This window comes from Terrapene carolina, unplaced genomic scaffold, assembly GCF_002925995.2.
Source record: "Terrapene carolina triunguis isolate 2854851 unplaced genomic scaffold, T_m_triunguis-2.0 Scaffold310, whole genome shotgun sequence".
NCBI lineage: Eukaryota > Metazoa > Chordata > Testudines > Emydidae > Terrapene > Terrapene triunguis.
In genome coordinates, this window is record NW_020664661.1 from 2,684,859 (window position 1) to 2,706,925 (window position 22,067).

Here is a 22,067-nt window from a genome sequence, read left to right on the forward strand (position 1 = left end):
ACTCACTAATGCAACTCCGAAGCCTCTTCCATCCAACGTGGGGCACTGCTCTACAGTCACCTGAAGTGGAGCACCCATAGCGACATCACTCAAAGAAGAAGAGAAGGTTACTCACCCTGTGCAGTAGCTGAGGTTCTTCGAGATGTGTGTCCCTGTGGGTGCTCCACTACTCACCCTCCTCCCTTCTACTTCGGAGTTCAAATTTCGGAGTCCTCAGTAGAGAAGGAATTGAGAGGGTCGGGTCATGCACACGCTAGATGAGGCACCAACAGCACCGCGAGACAGGGACCATGCATGTGCGACCCGGATGGGCACTGCTGCTGAAATTCTCTGATCAAAGGCCCAGGGATGCACCAACACCTGAAGTGGAGCACCCACAGAGACACACATCTCTAAAAACCTCAGTTACAAAAGAGAGGGTTTCTTACCCTGTGCACTATCACCTATCCATCAAAATACGGACCTGCCCCAGCAGTTGAAACGATCTGCTCTGTTTAAAGATGAGCTACACAGGAAGAGAATGGGCTTGTCCTCTTTTCTTTAGGAGAAGTTTTCGAGGAAGGTTTTTATGTTAGAATATCAGTTTCTTCCTGCTGTTTTCCCCCACAAAGTCTTTATAGATGGCTAGAGAACAAGTAAGACTATGATCTATCATAGAATCAAGACCTGATTGAGAGAGGAAGTGTGTATTATTCAGACTGTTTAAATGTTTTGTTTCTGTTAGTGCCAGTAACCAAACACAGAGGCGGTCAGAAATGCTCTTTTTTTAAGGAATCTCTCATTCTCTTCTTGGCTATTCTATCATATCTGGTTGGTCTTGTTCAGAATACTTGCTATTAATGAAACTTAACCAGGATTTCCAAAGAATGAACTTCACTTTTCTTGTTCTAACGGTTTGTCCCATTCAAACTTACTTTAACTTATCTACTGTAAATAGTCGATTCTCTGTAACTTGAAGTCTTTAAATCATGGTTTGAGGACATCAGTAAGTCAGCCAGAGGCTAGGGGTCTATTACAGGAGTGGGTGGGTGAGGTTCTGTGGCCTGCAATGTGCAGGAGGTCAGACTAAATGATCATGATGGTCCTTTCTGACCTTAAAGACTATGAGGAGACTAATTAAAGAGTCAATGCTTTCAATAGCTGAGAGCTTCCCATTTCCTCCAGCAAGACTAGGGAAAGGAAGGTCTTGCGTGCTGCATAGCTATTGAATAGTTTCGGTGAGCTCTCAGCTGAATCCCTTTAGCTTCCCAAGCAGTTAAACCACAAATAGCTTTCTAAACTCTGAATATCCTTTTCTGATCACTAAGGCCTTGTCTACACTACAAAGTTTTGTCAACAAAAGTGACATTGACACTCAAATCGACATAATAAAAATCGGAATGTCATGTTCACACTCGCTCCCATTGTTGGCAGAGCGCATCCACAGTGGGGGCACTATCATCGACAGTGTGAGCAATGCACTGTGGGTACCCATCCCACAGTCTAGCTTGACACCTTCTGTCGCTAGGTGTTGTGGGAAGGCGGAGCAAATCGTGGCGCATCTTGGGACCAGGCTCAATGTCCCATGATGCATTACGTTCTATCCCAGCACTCCATGGGCTTCCAGCTTTCTTTCACGGCATTTTTGCAATGGCCTTTGTTTGCTGTGCATGCCGGCATCTTTGTGAGAAGGGATGGATCCCGCCCTGTTCTCCTATGCTCTGTTAACTGTCATGAGGACATCGCAGATGGCAGTGCAGTTATTCATGAAATTCCTAACTGAGGACTACTCCCAGGTGCCTGACATTCTGTGTGATCTGGATAGGAGCAACTTTAGATTGCTTTTGGCATTCGCAGAACAGCTGCATAGGATAGATCATCACTTTTGGGCTCAGGAAACAAGCACAGAATGGTGGGATCATATTCACATGCAGGTGTGGGATGATGAGCAGTGGCTACAGAACTTTCGGATGCAGAAAACAACTTTCCTGGAACTGTGTGCAGAGCATGCCCCAGGTGTGGTGCAAGGACCCCAGAATGAGAGCTGCCCTATCGATAGAGAAAAATGTGGCAATTGCTGTGTGGAAGCTGGCGACTCCAGACTGCTACTAGTCGGTTGCGAATCAATTTGGAGTGGGGAAGTCGACTGTTGGGGCTACGTTAATGCAAAAGTATTCAGGGCAATTAATCACATCCTGCTATGAAAGGACCGTGATTCTAGGAACTGTGTGTGAAATAGTGGATGGTTTTGCAGAAATGGATTTCCCTAACTGTGGAGGGACGATAGATGGCACACATATTACAATTTTGGCACTAGACGACCTTGCCACGGAGTACATCAACAGGAAGGGGTACTTCTCCCTGGGGTTGCAGGCACTTGTGGATCACCATGGGCATTTCATTGACATCAGCGCAGGGTGGTCCGGGAAGATGCATGACGCGCGCATCTTCAGGAACACCAGCCTGTATAGAAAGCGACAAGCAGGGACTTTCTTTCTAAACCAGAAGATTACAGTGGGGGATGTTGAAATGCCCATAGTGATCCTGGGAGACCCGGTGTACCCCTTACAGACATGGCTCATGAATAAGGCTACATTTTAGTCATGGGTATTTTTAGTAAAAGTCATGGACAGGTCACGGGCAGTAAACAAAAATTAATGGCCCGTGATCTGTCCATGACTTTTACTATATACCCCTGACTAAAACTTGGGGGGAAGCATCTTGGGGGGCTGCCCCTGGGAGCACCGCAGGTGCTGGAGGGGGCAGCCCAGGGGATGACACGGGTGCTGGGGGGGTGCACGTGCTGGGGGGGGCGCAGCCCCAGGAAGCACCACGGGTGCTCAGGGGGGCTTGAGTGCTGTGGGGGGCACTGTGGGTGCTGGGGAGGGGGTGCAGCCCGAGGGGCACCTTGGGTGCTGGAGAGGGGGACAGCAGCCAGTGTGAATGGCCCAGGGGCTGCCTGAGCTGCTCAGGTGACTCCTGGGCCAGATGCATTGGGCTGCTGCAGAAGTCACAGAGATCACGGAAACTCACAGAATCTGTGACTTCTGTGACAAACACGGAGCCTTACTCATGAAACCTTACATGGGACACCTGGACAGCAGTAAAGAGAGGTTCAACAACAGGCTGAGTAGGTGCCGGATGACAGTTGAATGTGCCTTTGGCAAATTAAAGGCACACTGGCGATGCCTTTATGGCAGATTAGACCTTAATGAGGATAATATTCCCATGGTCATAGCCACGTGTTTTATGTTGCATAATCTTTGTGATGCTAAGGGTGAAAGGTTTGCTCAGGGGTGGAGTCTTGAGGCAGACCACTTGGCTGCTGATTTTGAGCAGCCAGCTACCAGGGATATCAGAGGAGACCAGAGGGGGCCAATTCGAATCAGGGAGGATTTGAGGCAACACTTTGAAAATGAGAACCAGTAATGTACATCTCTGTGATTGGTGTTACATTACATATAGTTTTCTAGGAAGCAATGGTGACATTTGGGGGCCTTACATTCTAGTAAGCAAATGATTAAAATGCCTGTGCTTTTTCTCAATAGTGCTTGCTTTCTCAATTTGTAGGAAACAAATAAAGATGAGTTACCATTTGAAAAATTCACTTTTATTGCACAAGAAACAGCACACACAAACACACAAAGATGCTTGATGGGAAAGGACGAACCAGGGAAGGACAGACTTTCACAGCTGTGTGTAGGTCCAGCTATCATTGTGAAAGTTGTCCAAGGGGGTAGAGTGAAGGGGAAACCGAGAAGTCCTGGAAAGTGGAAAGGCATGTGCAGGCAGAGTTTGGGGATGGGGGGCAGCGCCGGCTTTAGCAGGTGCAGGGCTCCACGCCGGGACGCGAATTGTCTCGCGCCCCCCCACCCGCCCCAACTCCGCCCCGGCCCCGCCCCCTCCCTGCCCCATTGGATCCCTCCCCAAATCCCCGCCCTGGCCCCGCCCCAGCCCCGCTCCCTCACTGCCCCATTGGATCCCTCCCCAAATCCCCGCCCCGAGCCCTGCCCCCTCACTGCTCCATTGGATCCCTCCCCAAATCCCTACCCTGGCCCCGCGTCTTCCCCAAGCACGCCACATTCCTCCTCCTCACCCCTCCCTCCCAGGCTTGCGCTGATTAGCTGTATGGCGGCGCAAGCACTGGAGGGAGGGAGGGGGGAGAAGCAGGACGCGGCTTTTTTTTTTTTTTTCTTTTTTTTTTTTTTTTTTCCCGCTCTGCCAGCAGCCCCAGACGTTGCGGGGCCCTCTTAGGCGCGGGGCCCCATTACGGGGAATCGGCCGAATTGGCTTAAAGCCAGCCCTGATGGGGGGCATGTAAAAGAGTTCTGAATGTACTGCAGGGGAGGGCGGGCACGAATCTGCTCAGTCTGCAGCATTATTAAGGACTTCAGCATCTGCGTTTGCTCCTCCATTACTTTAATCATCCTCTCAGTTGCATCCTTAACGAACATGTGATTCTCTTTTCTGTCCTGCCTTTCGGCTTCCTAGTACTCCTTGCGTTCCCTTTTCTCTGCATTGGAGCACTGCAGTACCTCCTGAAACATGCCTTCTTTGCTGCGTCTTGGGCGCTTTCTTATATGGTAAAGACAGTCGGCCAGGGTGTGTGTGGGTGTTCCTGAAGGCCACATCTGCTGAAGCACAGGGGACAATGAACAGAAACAGGATTATTAAATTCACACACAGCGTTGAAACATTTCAGTAAAATATACCTTTTGCAACATAACAATCACTTTCTCTTGGTAGGCACACATCTCTGCAAACACCCAAAGCATGGTGAGTGTTGGCTGGGGGGAGGTGCGCTCCACATGGGGAAAAGAGCATACACTCAGAAAGGGTCATGCTGCAGCAGACTAGGGGAAAAATTCAAAAATTCTCCCACACTTTTCCACAGGTGGGGTGCATTCTAGCAGACATCTCACTGCTGAGGGTAAGCAGGGAAACGAGGGTACATCTACTCCATGCTTGTGGCTTCCGCCCTGCTCCCTATGCTGCTTGCCTATGTGCTGCTTTGGTCCCTGCACACGTGATTGCTGAATGGTGCGGGAAAGTTTCCTACAATGGAGGAAGGAACAAAGCAACTCTGCCATGGAACCTTCAGCAGAGGATTGCCAAGTACCTCCAGGAAACTTTCCTGGAGATCTCTCTGAGGATTCCCGTGAGATCTTGGTGGGCATCAACACCTTGTTCCGCCGAACCAATTAGCTACACAGGGAAATGTCCAGCTCACAGAAACACAGCCCAGCCTCTACATTTCTATACCCTGAACCCACCTCTGCACTACAGAAACCACAGCCACTTACCAGGTGTCTCCTCTCCTGCTTCTTGCTCGCCGGAGAGCAACTGCTGAGACTGGCTAGACACCTCTGGAATGGAGAACAGTTCCTGGCTGCCTGCCCCACCTACGACCCCGCCAGGAGCTCCACATCATTGTCTAACTCCACCTCTTCATCAATAACTTCATCCTCTGGGTTAGGTCCTCTTTCCGCCGCCTCCAGGCCCGCCGAAGAATCCACAGGGCTCTTGGTGGTGGAAGTGGGGTCACCACCAAGGATGTCGCCACCAAGCTCCTTATAGAACCAGCAGGTCTTTGGTGAAGCACCGGAGCGATGGTTTGCCTCCCTCACTTTATGGTACGCCTGCCCTGCCTCATCTACTTTATCTTCATTCTGCACTGCAGCGTGTCCCGATCATAGCCCTTTTTGCACAAGCCTCAAGAAATGTGCTCATAGGTATCCCAATTCCTACATCTCAAGCGCAGCTGGGACTGCACAGCCTCCTCTCCCCAAATACTGAGCAGATCCAGCAGATCCACAGTAGTCTAAGCGGGAGAGCGTCTGCTGTGATAACCTGCCAAGGTCACCTGGGAAGATGCGATGAGACCTCTCCATGCCGAGCAAACAGGAAATGGAATTTCAAAAATTCCCAGCACTTCTAAGGGTATGTCTACACTACGAGGGTAGTTCGATTTTACTTAAATCGAATATGTGGAATCGATATTGCAAAGTCGAACGTGTGTGTCCACACTAAGGAGAGTAATTCGACTTTGTGAGTCCACACTAACGGGGCGAGCGTCGATATTGGAAGCGGTGCACTGTGGGCAGCTATCCCACAGTTCCCGCAGTCCCCGCTGCCCATCGGAATTCTGGGTCGAGCTGCCAATGCCTTCTGGGTAAAAAAATGTGTCGTCATCCGTCCGTCACTAACGCCCTCCCTCCATGAAAGCGCCGGCGGGAAATCAGTTCGCGCACTTTTCTGTCAGTGACAGCGCGGACGCCACAGCACTGCGATCATGGATCACGCTGCGACCATCGCTGCAGTTGTGGCCGTTCTCAACACCTCGCAGCTTATCATACACCTTTCCCTGAGGCAGATGCAGAGAAATCAGGCGAGGAGGCTACGTCACCGCCGTGATGGCCTGAAGTCGGAGAGTAGCACAGAGCTGTCAGAAACCACGAGCCCCAGCGCCCAGGACATCACGGTGGCAATGGGTCATGTGGATATTGTGGAACGGCGATTCTGGGCCCGGGAAACAAGCACGGACTGGTGGGACCGCATAGTGCTTCAGGTCTGGGATGAATCCCAGTGGCTGCGAAACTTTCGCATGCGGAAGGGGACTTTCCTCGAACTTTGTGAGTTGCTGTCCCCTGCCCTGAAGCGCAAGGACACCCGGATGCGAGCAGCCCTGACTGTCCAGAAGCGAGTGGCCATAGCCCTCTGGAAGCTTGCAACGCCGGACAGCTACCGGTCAGTCGCGAACCACTTTGGTGTGGGCAAATCTACCGTGGGGGTTGTTGTCATGCAAGTAGCCAACGCAATCGTGAAGGTACTGCTCTCAAAGGTAGTGACCCTGGGAAACGCGCAGGTCATCATAGATGGCTTTGCCGCGATGGGATTCCCAAACTGCAGTGGGGCTATCGATGGGACTCACATCCCTATCCTGGGACCGGACCACCAGGCCAGCCAGTACATCAACAGAAAGGGCTACTTTTCAATGGTGCTGCAAGCACTGGTGGACCATCGGGGACGTTTTACAAACATCAACGTCGGATGGCTGGGCAAGGTTCATGACGCTCGCGTGTTCAGGAACTCTGGTCTGTTTAGACGGCTGCAGGAAGGTATTTACTTCCCGGACCACAAAATAACTCTTGGGGATGTGCAGATGCCTACAGTGATCCTCGGGGACCCAGCATACCCGCTAATGCCCTGGCTCATGAAGCCCTATACTGGCGCCCTGGACACAGAAAAAGAACTGTTCAACTACCGTCTGAGCAAGTGCAGAATGGTAGTGGAGTGTGCTTTTGGCCGTCTCAAAGGGAGATGGAGAAGCTTACTGACTCGCTGTGATCTCAGCGAAACCAATATCCCCATTGTTATAGCAGCTTGCTGTGTGCTCCACAATCTCTGTGAGAGCAAGGGGGAGACCTTCATGGCGGGGTGGGAGGTTGAGGCAAATAGCCTGGCTGCTGATTACGCCCAGCCAGACAGCCGGGCGATTAGAAGATCCCAGCGGGACGCGCTGTGCATCTGGGAGGCTTTGAAAGCTAGGTTCCTGAGTGAGCAGGGCAACCTGTGATTTTTCAGTTTGTGGACAGAAAAGCTGAACCTGCCCCCGTTTCTTTACCCAGTTCATTTTGACTATCCTCTCCAGTTACATACCCCCTTCACCCCCTTCCCCTTCCCAAAAAATAAAATCAGTTCTATTTTGTTAATGAACACCGTTGTCTGTATTGCTGTTTTCGCGGGAATGTTTTAAACCGGGGACGCAGACTGTGGCGGGGGGCGGGTTTAGTGTTCTGATGCAAATGATGCTTCTAAACTCCCGGAATGACAGGCTCCGCACTGGTGCACTGGTTATTTCAATGGAGCCTGCCAGCACTCCTGGGGGGGACTGCGTGTATGTGTTGGCTATGTGACTTTCTGGCAGGGGGGGTAGGGTTACAGATCCCCTGCTGCGTGGATCTGTGAGCCAGGATAAGGACCGCTGCATAAGATCTGTAACTGCCCTCCCCCGCCACAAAGTCACAGAGCAACCCCCCCCCCCCCAGAACATGAAAACCACCTCCAAGAATGACCAGGGTAACCAGTGACTGCACTGTGTATGTGTCCTGATGCTCGACCTGACCCCGCCTCTGTACCCTGCTAAAGGTGACTGTCCTGTCCAATTACCAAGCCCCTTCCCCCCCTTCAGACAGACTCTCCTCCAAAAGAACAGGATGGAAACAGTAATGAACAGGAACAAATATTTTATTATGAACCACACATGAAACGTGGGGGGTGAAACTTGGACGGGGGCTTGTGTGAGGTGGGTAGGAAAGGACTTTTCAAATTTTGGGGAATGAGAGCCTTCTAGTGCTAGAGCAGTCTGCAGGGGTTGACTGAAAGTTTTAACGGCCCTTGCCGCCCCTCCTTCTTTGGACTTTGGGTGAGGGGGGTGTGGGACTTGGTGGCGGGGGAGGGCGGTTAGAGATAGACTGCAGCGGGGCTCTGTCCTCCTGCCTCCGGTCTTGCAGAACATCCACAAGGCGCCGGAGCGTGTCCGTTTGCTCCCTCATTAGTCCAAGCAGCTTTTCAGTAGCCTGTTGGTCCTCCTGACGCCACCTCTCCTCCCGTTCCATGACTGCTCGGTGCATTTGTGACAAGTTCTCCCTCCACTGTGTCTGCTGGGCTGCCTGGGCTCGGGAGCAGTCCATTAGTTCTGAGAACATGTCTTCACGCGTCTTCTTCTTCCTCCGCCTAATCTGCGCTAGCCTCTGGGAGTGTGCTGACAGGCTGGGTTGGGAGACAGTCGCAGATGTGTCTGTGTGAATTGTAAAAAGGGAGTGAATTCCTGAGACAGATAAATTAAGTTGTGCACAAAGAACCTAGTCTTTCTCTGTGAACAAGACCATGCACTGCACCTCTCACATGCGCACTCAGGACAAGGTCGAATTTTCGGCCCTCGCCTTCAGTGCCTGTGGACTTGCGGTGGTCTTGGAGTGATCTCAGAAGCGTGGCTGCAGACCTGAACTTCTGTAGCGGGCAATCATGGTAAGCCGTAGACTTGTGGCTGCTTAAAACTCTATTAGTAGCACTGGCCTCCTTTCACATTGAAAGCAATGCCAGTCTCTGCTGCCAGCAATCAGGCAAGCATGAACTCGGCCCCTGTCCCACCCCCTCGCTGCTGTCCCAGGGAAAGATCCCTGTATGCTGCCCCTCTCCCTCCACCGCGTGGCTGTAAAGCAGTCCCAATGCTAACATTCCCCTCCCTAATTCAAAGCAGGGCGTCATGAGCGACATCACCCTTCTGAGGATCTCGGACAGCCAGAAGGAACGCATGCTTAGGGAAAGCATGCAGAAACCTGGGCTGTATGCCGGCATGCTATGTCGTGCGATGATCCCGGAGTACTATATTGTGTCGTGGCGGGGAAATGTCTCCTACCACGGAGGGCCAAATAAGATCGCCCTACCCAGGAACCTGATGAACAGGCTGGAAATCTACCTCCATGAGACCTACGAGGAGTTCTCCTATGAGGATTTCGCCTCAATCCCCGGCCATATTGACCGGATTTTCGCCTAGGTGCACTGGGACTATAGAGTGGAGCGTCTTGGGCCGCAGAATCATGAAGTACCGGACATTGTAAAATTTTTTTTAAATACTTGGGACTAAATTGTGAAGAGCCTAAGGCAGAGAAATCATGAGAAACCCTTTGTTACCATTGTAAATATTCCAGTTTTGTAGCAGATAATTTTTTACATGTTTAAAGCACTTTGGTAAAAACACATTGTTAATATTATGAATATTCCCATTCTGTTAAAAATAAATGTTTACATGTTTACAGCACTTACTGCTTGATCCTTCCCCTGATTCTGTGTCCGGGGTAAGGGATGGGGACGGTTGGTACGGGATCTCGGTAAGGGTGATGAAGAGCTCCTGGCTTTCGGGGAAATCAGCGGTGCCAGCGCTGTCGACTGCCTCGTCCTCCTCATCTCCTTCTTCATCTTCCCCGTCCGCTAACATGTCCGACGAGGAACCGGCCGCGGACAATATCCCATCCTCAGAGTCCACGGTCACTGGTGGGGTAGTGGTGGCGGCCGCACCTAGGATAGAATGCAGTGCCTCGTAGAAACGGGATGTGTGGGGCTGGGATCCGGAGCGTCCGTTTGCCTCTTTGGTTTTTTGGTAGCCTTGTCTCAGCTCCTTGATTTTCACGCGGCACTGCGTTGCATCCCGGCTGTAGCCTCTCTCTGCCATGGCTTTAGAGATCTTCTCGTAGATCTTAGCATTCCTTCTTTTGGAGCGCAGCTCTGAAAGCACGGACTCATCACCCCACACAGCGATGAGATCCAAGACTTCCTGATCAGTCCATGCTGGGGCCCTCTTTCTATTAGATTGCACGGCCATCTCTGCTGGAGAGCTCTGCATCGTTGCCACTGCTGCTGAGCTCGCCACGATGTCCAAACAGGAACTGAGATTCAAACTGCCCAGACAGGAAAAGGAATTCAAATTTTCCCGGGGCTTTTCCTGTGTGGCTGGTCAGAGCATCCGAGCTCGGACTGCTGTCCAGAGCGTCAACAGAGTGGTTCACTGTGGGATAGCTCCCGGAGCTATTAGCATCGATTTCCATCCACACCTAGCCTAATTCGATATGGCCATTTCGAATTTAGCGCTACTCCTCTCATTGGGGAGGAGTACAGAAGTCGAATTTAAGAGAGCTCTATGTCGATCTAAATAGCTTCGTGGTGTGGACGGGTGCAGGGTTAATTCGATGTAACGGCGCTAAATTCGACATAAAAGCCTAGTGTAGACCAGGCCTAAGGGGGAGAGGTTGTTTACCTGGCTGAAGGGCAGTGGAGATCAAACTGCTCACCAGAGTGGTCACAATGGGCATTGTGGGACACCTCCTGGCACAGGCGCCGACTTTGCAATGTGCCGGGGGGTGCTCGACCCCCTGCTCTGCCCCAGGCCCCGCCCCCACTCCACCCCTTCCCCCAAGGCACAACCCCTCCCTCCCCAGCTAACACTGGGAGGAAAACATGAAGACTATCATAATGGTGGAATCATTCTCTCTGCAGAACCCAGTGATCTTCGCCCTACCAAAATCACACAAGATGTTACCTTAAGTTTAGCCATAGTAATTGATGGTAGGTTCTCAGAAATTTTAGTCACTACATTCCTTCTCAGCCCAACTCACTGAGAAGAGAGATTTATTTCCTATTCAGCTAGCAGCAACTGAGTCAGCTCAAAGAGATAGGTCAGTGGTTTGAGCATTAGCCTGCTAAACCCAGGGTTATGAGTTCAATCCTTGAGGGGGACACTTAGGGATCTGGGGTAAAAATCAGTACTTGGTCCTGCTAATAAAGGCAGGGGGCTGGACTTAATGACCTTTTGGGGTCCTGTCCAGTTCTATGAGATAGGTATATCTCCATATATTATACAAACACCTGTCTTCAGTTCCTGAAGACAGTCTGCCCATTTAGAGAAAGCTGTAAATATTAAAAATAGAAACTGATTACTTAAATCTAGGACTCTTGAATCTCCCTCCACTTCCCATTCAATTAGCCTTTTTTCTGAATGGTCACAGCTACTAGATTTACAGGTAAAAGGGAATTTAACAAACAAGACTGATCTGCAATTACCCACATAATTTTAAAGACAGGCTACAGACTACCATGAATGAGACCCTACTTACTCGGGCATGGAACAAACAAAAATGAGAACTAGTTTTTGTCCCCTTATACAGTGGCAGAAAGATGTCTGAGATATACCCAGTAGCCCTGCAATGTTTAAACAAAAACTTTTATTTAAGAACTGAAATCTCTGAATCTTACCAGTGCTCAAAAGCAGGAAAAACTGTGGTAAGGCACATTTTGTTAAATTGAATGCTCACATGCAGTTAAACCAACACTATTTGTTAAAGTGGAAATACTTTATGATTAGTCATGTGGCTTATACATAGCTTCATTGATTGTTGGAGATAACATCTTCTGTATTTGTATAATGACCCTAAACTTTGAAGCCTCTAGCTGAAAGCAGCCTACACTTATGAGCTATAGCCTTTACTAATTAGGAGAGCCTGTACAAAATACTATTTATCATTTTTGTATAGATCCATGCCTGAACATTCACAGTAGCCTTTTCTTTCCTGTTCTGTCCTGATATTCCTCTGTTAATCCTTACACCTGACTAAGTGCTAAAATAGTGTAAATTCAGGTTCCTCATCAGTCCAGTTTAAAAAGATTTGAATGACATAGGGACCAATTCAGTGCTTAAGTACTTTGCTGAATCAGGGCCATAATGCAAATTTTGCTATAGCCGATTTTATTTAAACAGTAAGCAAATTTCATAGCACTTTATGCCCTTATTATATGTCTAGGAGAGGGAGCTTTGAGAGGGCTATCTGCTAGCTTGCTAGTTTATTTCATCACTGCTAATTAGCCAGGAACCACTAAGAGTATACTACTGGTTTTGTGGTAACTGTAATGACTGGATGTGTGGTGTGTCTTTAATAGTGGCTGTTTATTAACCAGTCTGCTTGCTTTGTCCTCAGCAGGATGTTACGGAGGCATGAGTAGCAGTTCCATAATGAAGGTGTGTTAAAGAGCCCCCCGAAGCAGCACTTCAGTGTATCTTTTTTCCTGTTAATTGTAATTGGGTTCTGAAATTGTATATAACTTGTGTGTGAGAACACTGCTGCAGTTTAGAAACTTCATTTAATTATTCCATTGGCAACAGATTGATAATGCAGTTTCCCTGTAGAAGGTATTACTCTAGCTAGCAGCATTGCACACTAGGAAGCAATACTATATCGAAGCGTCTATTTAGACAATTATTTCGATACAGACATTAAACAAAATGCAGTTTCCTCACCTCATCTCTTTTGCAGTCATCAAGATTCTCTATGTGGAATACCAACAACGTTATCCACCTTTTCTTTCTTAAGACAGGAAAAAAATGTTTTTTCTCTTATTGTGGAAACATGCAAATATCTCTGCATATAATCCACCGAAAAGATTGTTTGTCCAAATTTATCAGTGGAACACCTATTGCATTATTTCTCCTCTTTGGGAAATCCATAATCCCATGCTCCAGTTCATTCCATGTTATGTCATTTTAGCTTAATGCCAGTTCCTGAAGTAACATCTTAGTCTGATTATTCATTCATCTATTTGTATTGCGTAGAATCGTAGGACTGGAAGGGACCTCGAGAGATCATCTAGTCCAGTCCCCTGAACTCATGGCAGGACTATTATCTAGATCATCCCTGACAGATGTTTGTCTAACCTGCTCTTAAAAATCTCCAATGATGGAGATTCCACAACCTCCCTAGGCAATTTATTCCAGTGCTTAACCACCCTGACAGTTAGGAATTTTTCCTAACGCCCAACCTAAACTGCTCTTGCTCCAGTTTAAGCCCATTGCTTCTTGTCCTATCCTCAGAGGTTGAGAACAACTTTTCTCCCTCCTCCTTGTAACAAACTTTTATATACTTGAAAACTGTTATGTCTCCTCTCAGTCTTCTGTTCTCCAGATTAAACAAACCCAATTTTTTCTATCTTCCCTCATAGGTCATGTTTTCTAGACCTTTAATCATTTTTGTTGCTCTTCTCTGGACTTTCTCCAATTTCTCCACATCTTTCCTGAAATGGGGTGCCCAAAACTGGACACAATACTCCAGTTGAGGCCTAATCAGGGCAGAGTAGAGCAGAAGAATTACTTCTTGTGTCTTGCTTACAACATTCCTGCTAATACAACCCAGAATGATGTTTGCTTTTTTTGCATCAGTGTTACACTGTTGACTCATATTTAGCTTGTGATCCACTATGACCCCCAGATCCCTTTCCACAGTACTCCTTCCTAGGCAGTCATTTCCCATTTTGTATGTGTGCAACTGATTGTTCCTTCCTAAGTGGAGTACTTTGCATTTGTCCTTATTGAATTTCATTCTATTAACTTCAGACCACTTCTCCAGTTTGTCCAGATCATTTTGAATTTTAATCCTATCCTCCAAAGCACTTGCAACCCCTCCCAGCTTGGTATCATCTGTAAACTTTATAAGTGTACTCTCTATGCCATTATCTAAATCATTGATGAAGATATTTAATAGAACCGGACCCAGAACTGATCCCTGCGGGACCCCACTAAATATGCCCAGGACCGGCTCTAGGCACCAGCAAAGCAAGCATGTGCTTGGGGCAGCACAATTCCAGGGGCGGCATTTTTTGCTTGGGCAGTTGCACTCTCGGAGCTTGGGGCGGCAAATTTTTTGCTTGGGGTGGCAAAAAACCTAGAGCCGGCCCTGAATATGCCCTTCCAGCTTGAATGTGAGCCACTGATAACGGATAACTACTCTATGGGAATGGTTTTCCAACCAGTTACGCATCCACGTTATAGTAGCTCCATCTAGATTGTATTTCTCTAGTTTATTTATGAGAAGGTTATGTAAGACAATATCAAAAGCCTTACTAAAGTCAAGATATACCACATCTACCACTTCCCCGCCCATCCACAAGGCTTGTTACCATGTCAAAGAAAGCTATGAAGTTGGCTTGACACAATTTGTTCTTGACAAATCCGTGCTGACTGTTACTTATCACCTTATTATCTTCTAAGTGTTTTCAAATTGATTGCTTGATTATTTGCTCCATTATCTTTCCGAGTATGGAAGTTAAACTGACTGGTCTGTAATTCCCTGGGTTGTCCTTATTTCCCTTTTTATAGATTGGCACTATATTTGCCCTTTTCCAGTCCTCTGGGATCTTTCCTGCCTTCCATGAGTTTTCGAAGATAATCGCTAATAACTCAGATATGTCCTCAGTTAGCTCCTTGAATATTCTAGGAGGCATTTCATCAGGCTCCGGTGACTTGAAGAAATCTAACTTGTCGAAGTAATTTTTAGCTTGTTCTTTCCCTATTTTAGAATCTGATCCTACCTCATTTTCACTGGCATTCACTATGTTAGATGTCCAATCACCACCAACCTTCTTGGTGAAAACTGAAACAAAAAAATCATTTAGCACTTCTGCCATTTCCACATTTCCCCCCTCACTGAGTAACGGGCCTACCCTGTCCTTGGTCTTCATCTTGCTTCTAATGTATCTGTAGATGTTTTCTTGTTAAACTTTATGTCTCTAGCTAGTTTAATCTCATTTTGTACCTTGGCTTTTCTAATTTTGTCCCTACATACTTGTGTTATTTGTTTATATTCATCCTTTGTAATTTGACCTAGTTTCCACTTTCTGTAGTTGTAGTCTTTTTTGAGTTTCAGATCACTGAAGATCCCCTAGTTAAGCCAGGGTGGTCTCTTGCCATACCGCCTATCTTTCCTATACAGTGGAAAGTTTGCTCTTGTGCCCTAAATAATGTCTCTTTGAAAAACTGCCAACTCACTTGAACTGATTTTCCCCTTGACTTGCTTCCCATGGGAACTTACCTACCAACTCCCTGAGTTTGCTAAAGTCTGCCTTCTTGAAATCCATTTAGGGCTGTCGATTAATCGCAGTAAACTCACATGAGTAACTCAAAAATTAATCGCAATTTAAAAAATTAACCACAATTAATCATGCTTTTAATTGCACTGTTAAACAATAAAATATCAATTGAAATTTATTAAATATTTTTGGATGTCTTTCTACATTTTCAAATATATTGATTTCAATTACAACACAGAATACAAAGTGTACAGTGCTCACTATATTATTTTTTTACAAATATTTGTACTGTAAAAATGATAAACAAATAAACAGTATTTTTCAATTCACCTCATACAAGTACTGTAATGCAATCTCTTTATCGTGAAAGTGACATTTACAAATGTAGGGGTTTTTTTGTTACATAATTGCACTCAAAACAAAACCATGTAAAACTTTAGCACCTACAAGTCCACTCAGTCCTGCTTCTTGTTCAGTCAATCGCTAAGACAAACAAGTTTGTTTACATTTGCAGGAGATAATGCTGCCCGTTTCTTATTTACAGTGTCACCTGAAAGTGAGAACAGGCATTTGCATTGCATTTTTGTAGCCGGTATTGCAAGGTATATATGTGCCAGATATGCGAAACATTCATATGTGCCTTCATGCTTCGGTCACCATTCAGTATCAGGTGAATTGAAAAATATTATTTCTTTTGTTTTTTACTGTCCAAATATTTGTAATAAAAATAATAATATAAAGTGAGCACTGTACACTTTGTATTCTGTGTGGTAATTGAAATCAATATATTTGAAAATGTAGAAAACATCTAAAAATATTTAAATAAATGGCATTCTATTATTCTTTAACAGTGTGATTAATCGCGATTCGTTTTTTTAATCACTTGACAGCCCTAAATCCATTATGTTTATTGTGCTATATAGTATACAGGTCTGTCGCATCTTAGGCGCATTTAACATGTGTGATTTCAGCTTTACACGGTCGGCAAAACCAAACAAAAAACAAACAAAAAGAGAAAAATAACAATTTAAATACTGTTTCTGTAGTGCGGGCGATTCCACCCGCCATTACACTCAATGTAATTTTGACTATACGCAATTTTCGCTTTAGGCGCTGACTGCGGAACGTAACCCCAGCGTAAGATGAGACAGACCTGTATACCTATTGGCTGTGTTTAACAGGAGGTCAGACTACATCAGCAGTGTTCAAACTGTGGGTCGTGAGCCCATTTTAATGATATCACCAGGGCCAGTATTAGATTTGTTGGGACCCAGGGCTGAAGCTGAAGCCTGAGCTCTGCTTCCACCCAGGGTGGTGGGGCTCCAGCCCCCTCTTCACCAACCCAGGGTGGCGGGGCTAGGGATCAGGCTCTGCCTGGGGTCACATAGTAATTCTGGTTGTCAGAAGCAGGTCGCAATGTAATGAAGTTTGAGAACCGCTGGACTAGGTTATCATAATGGTCTCTTCTGACTTTATAATCTATTAACAGCATCCTGCTTAGGCACCAATTCTGTGGGTGCTCCGGGGCTGGAGCACCCATGGGGAAAAAATGGTGGGTGCTGAGCACCCACTTGCAGCCCCCCTACCAGAACCTCCCCCTCTCCCCAGTGCCTCCTGCCTGCCAGCGGGCCCCACCGATCAGCGCCGCCCCCTCCCTCCTGATGCCTCCCGCCTGCTGCAATCAGCTGTTTCACAGCGTCAGGAGGCGCTGGGGGGATGAACGAGGGTGCAGCATGCTCGGGGGGAGGGGGAAGGACTGGGCAGAGAAGAGGCAGGGCAGGGGCAGAGCGGGGGTGGGAAGAAGCAGGGCAGAGGTGGGGCCTTGGGGTAAGGGATGGAGTGGGGGCATGGCCTGGGTGGAGCCCGGGGGAGCACCCCCCAGCAGATTAGAAACTCAGCGCCTATGGCTTCCTGTGCTAATTGAAGGGGAGTTGCTACATTCATACATCAAATCTTATCCTGTGGTTACATTAGTCACTACTGAAGAGAGAAGTTATTCTCTTACTTTCTATCACAATGTTTAACAGTAATTTTAAGATCTGGTATATATAATATCTTTGATTACTCAATTTTCTATCAGAGCTATGTACCAGTGACTCCTTTTACAAATAATGAAATCATTTTTGAAGTAGCCTTTAATTTTATGCTAACATCCATATTATATACCAAATTCCACTAAAGAAAAACTCGCTGAAGCCTTCTTTCTATCTTTATCAGGAAAGGATTAGACAAAGACTGGAGGCTGCTAAATCCAAAAGGAAGCTTTTCTATTCCAAAATTCATGATTCCTCAGACTAGTTTTTGTTTTTCACTGTTTTCAACCTCAATGTTCAACTTCTGAGATCATTTCAGTGCTTCTCAGATCATGCACCTGTAAATGTCTGGCTAGAAGCACAGAAATCAGAGACTAAATAACCACATGAATATTCCCTTTCTACATGATAAAAAAAATAAAGAACTACTAACAGAACAGAACTACTAATAAGAGAATCACTCTTTGTGGATTGTGCCTTCCTAGCACACATACAGGGAGATCTCCAATGCATCATAGATCGCTTCGCTGAAGCATCAAAATTGTTTGGCCTCACAATCAGCCTGGAGAAAACTGTGGTGTTGCAGCAATCATCTTCACCACTCCGTGCTATATCCCCTAGCATATCCATTAGTGGAACCCAACTAAAGCAAGTTGGCAGTTTTACCTATCTCGGCAGCAACATCTCCAATGATGGATCTCCTGACAAAGAGCTCATGAACAGGATACAGAAAGCTTCTCAGTCACTAGGAAAGCTACGTAACAAAGTCTTGAAATCCCACAACATAACCCTTTCAACAAAAATAAAACTTTATAATGCTGTGGTGGGGCAGCTGCCCCACCCCTATGAGAGATTGGGCTAGGGCAGGCCAGAGCAGCTGCGCAAAGAGGCAGCCAATCAGGGAAGGCCTGTGGGAGAGCCAATGAGGGCTGAGCAAGTGGCGGCCAATCAGGGGCAGGCTCAGCCCTATAAAAAGGCTGCCTAGGAAAGGAGCAGGCAGTCTCTCCCAGACCTCCAACAGGGAAGGTCTGTTTCCTGAGCTAGGAGACCAGCACCTGGGACAGCGCAGTACTGGGCAGGCTCGGGGGAGCCAAAGGAAACTCCAGCCCACTACCTGCCAGGCTGTGGGCCCTGAGGGAAGAGCCTAAAGGGTCAGAGGGGAAGTGACCCAGGGAGAGCAGACAGCAAGCAAGGGGAGAGAATGAGGGCAGGGAGGCTGCTCCTAGAGGGTCCCTGGGTCGGGACCCAGAGTAACGGGTGGGCCTGGGTCCACCCCTTCCCCCTTATATTGCACCTGGCTGTGGGAAGTGGCCATATTGGACTACACCATACCCCTGATGGAAGGGGTTAGACCTTGGGTGTGGATGGCCACTGCAGCAGGTGGAGGACTGCTGTTAATCCCCCACCCCCCGGAAGAGGGTTAGAACGGACTAGGGGGCACTGCTGGAGGGCAGTGTCCTGAAGGGGACGCCGCGAGCAGAAGGGAGCAACGCAGGTCCAGGCGCTAATGGAGGGTGAGAGACGGATGGGACACCACCAGGAGAGGGCGCTCCCCATGGACTGAGCTAATTCCCAGAGCGACCAGTGGGAGGGGCTGCAGGGGTGAGTCCCAACCCCGTCACAAATGCTTTTGTGCTCACATCTCTCCTCTGTGGCTGTGAGACCTGGACACCATACAAATGGCATATCAAACAGCTAAAGGCCTTCCATTTGTGGTCTCTGCATGCCATTATGGGGATCCGCTGACAGGAGAAAATTACTAACCTGGAAGTTTTCCAAAAGTCAAATGCCATAAGTATCGAGGCCATGCTGATAAAAGCCCAACTACGCTGGGCTGGACACATCATTAGGATGCCTGAATATCGACTTCCCAGAAAAATTTTCTATGGAGAATTGGCACAAGGATGTTGGAGTCAAGGCTACCCCTGAAAGCACTACAAGGACAGCATCAAGAAGAGCATACACTTTGGTGCAATAAAACCGGATGATCTTGAGAAGACTGCGTTAAATAGATCAGCCTGGCAACACACAACACTCAGAGCTTTTCAAGCCTTTGAAGAGGACAGAAATAATCGATTGTTAGCTGCAAGGGAAAAGTGTCATACTACTGCTATAGCTACCAAGAGGCTCACCAATGACTTTGTCTGTCCAATCTGCTCACGAGCATGCGCGTCACACTTTAGACTTCAGAGTCACTCCAGAACCCACAAAAAGAGAGAGTATGAAAATGTCATCATCAAATTGACAGACCACACACACACGCTGAAAAAAATAAAGTATTTGTTCAATCCATCAGTGAACATAACAGCAATATTTTGAAATAAGTGACAAGGGGACAGTCTATTCCCCATAGATTTTGAGGGAGGAAGCATTTAGTATATTATAGGAATGATCATTATGACAAATCAACAGTCCCTCTAGCAGACAATTGATCTTGGAAAACAAACTACTGTCTCCAAAAGCAATTGATCATTGGAACTTCCCAAGAAAAAATAACTTAAACTGAACAAGTTCAGTTGCAACTTGCCAAAATTACCACATACCCCAGGGCATGCTCATTCTTTATATCTCCTCTACTGGTTTACTTAGAAATAAAGTCAGCTGTATGCTTTTAGAAATCTGCAGGGGCGGCCCACAACATTTTGGTACCTGAGGCGGGGAGCTCAAATGACACCCCCATGTCTCCTCGCTTGGGCCAAAACTTTGAAAGGTCTCAATTCTGCCTTCTTTCTGTTCTACTCCTCTCATGGTACTGCTCTGCTACCTATCCCAATAAAGGAGAACTAACAACTTAAAATGCCTTGTTCAAAAATTTTAAGTAACACTTAATTTTCAAGGAAGCTCCCTGAGAAGCTGGTGTTAATCAGTCCAGGCTCCTGGGGGTGCTAGAGAGGTACATAAGAGGCTCCTCCTCCTCTCTCTCCCTGCAGCTCCTGCTACTTTCTGTTATTCCCTCTCACCTTTTCACCTGCCTGTCTGTTATGTCTCTTGTGCCCTTCTTCCTCCAGCACAGCACTCCACCATCTCTGTGCAGAGAGAGCAGAGAAAATACATATGCACCAGCAGCAGACACAATTTTCTACACTCTGGGTCCTAGTGGCGCCCCCCCCACAGTCTGGCACCTGAGGCGGCTGCCTCAGGGCATGTCTTCACTACCCGCTGGATCGGCGGGTAGCGATCGATCTATCGGGGATTGATTTATCGCATCTAGTGTAGACGCGATAAAATCGATCCCCGATCGCTCTGCCATCGACTCCGGAACTCCACTGCAGCGAGAGGTGGAAGCGGAGTTGACGGGGGAGCGGCAGCGGTCGACTCGCCACCGTCCTCACAGCCAGGTAAGTCGAACTAAAATACGTAGCTGAAGTTGCGTATCTTAGGTCGACCCCCCCCCCCGTAGTGTAGACCTAGCCTCAGTTTGCCTCATGGTAAGGCCAGCCCTGGAAATCTGCCATTCCACCAAAGCCCTGTCTGCTTTACCCATACTACTTGTAATGGCAGACAACAAAAATAAGTGATTTAGATCATGATATTTTAAAAATTTTGCAATAAACTATTCTCCCTCAGAACTCCAACAGCAACGGGGGGAAAGGGATTTGAGAACCTAAAAATGCCACAGATAATGGAAGAATAATACAGTTTGCATGAGAAATAGCAGTTTTGAATTTAATAAACAGACCTTTCAAATGCACAGCACAAAGCAAAGACCCATCCCATTTGTTCTCCTTTGCAGGTCACCTTTAGCAATGGGGGTGGGAGGCATAGCTCAGTGGTTTGCGCATTGGCCTGCTAAACCCAGGGTCATGAGTTCAATCCTTGAGGGGGCCACTTTAGGGATCGGGGGCAAAATCAGTACTTGGTCCTGCTAGTGAAGGCAGGAGGCTGGACTCAATGACCCAAGCTCCCTTTCAGTTCTAGGAGATAGAACATCTCCATTAATTTAAATTTTATTTATTACACAATGTGTGAGGGGGAAATTAAGTCTGGTTAAAATCAGACCTTAGCTATCTCAGCTGGGAGAATCTCATTGTTGCAGGATTTGAAATCCCAAGCTCAGCTGTTCTTGCTGTTGAGTTTGTCTAGCAGACTCAGAAAGGATAAATCTTACATTTGCACAGTGCTTTCCATACCACAGGAAAATGAAAGCACCTTACAAGTTCTATCCATTATATCACTCACCCACCACTGTAATGCAGCCATTTCTGGGATGGAACGTGCAATGTTTGATAGTGCACAGCAACAGTTTAGAACAGGAAATGGAACAGGTGCAGGATCAGTTTTCCCCAACTTGCAGATGCTGAATTTGGAAAAGCAAGTATAAGGAGGAAGAATAAGATTTGTCTAATTCACTTTCTTTCCCCTTCTTAAATACTGTGGTACTGTCTGCACAGCATCCTAAAGAAGAAAAGCTCACTGACTATTGAGTCATCTCTGCAGGGCTCGTTGTTGAATTTTCTCCTGACTTGCAGAGAAGGGTTGAAACTGTCAGATGTAGTTTTTCATGCTGTCCTCAAGAATAACTTTACCCTTTGTCTATGGGGAGAACTTGATGGGAAAATATGGCCCTGCCTCATGTAATGCACATAGCTGGAAAAATTAACACAAAGGAACTTCTTTATTACAGTGGGGGTTCATAATCACACC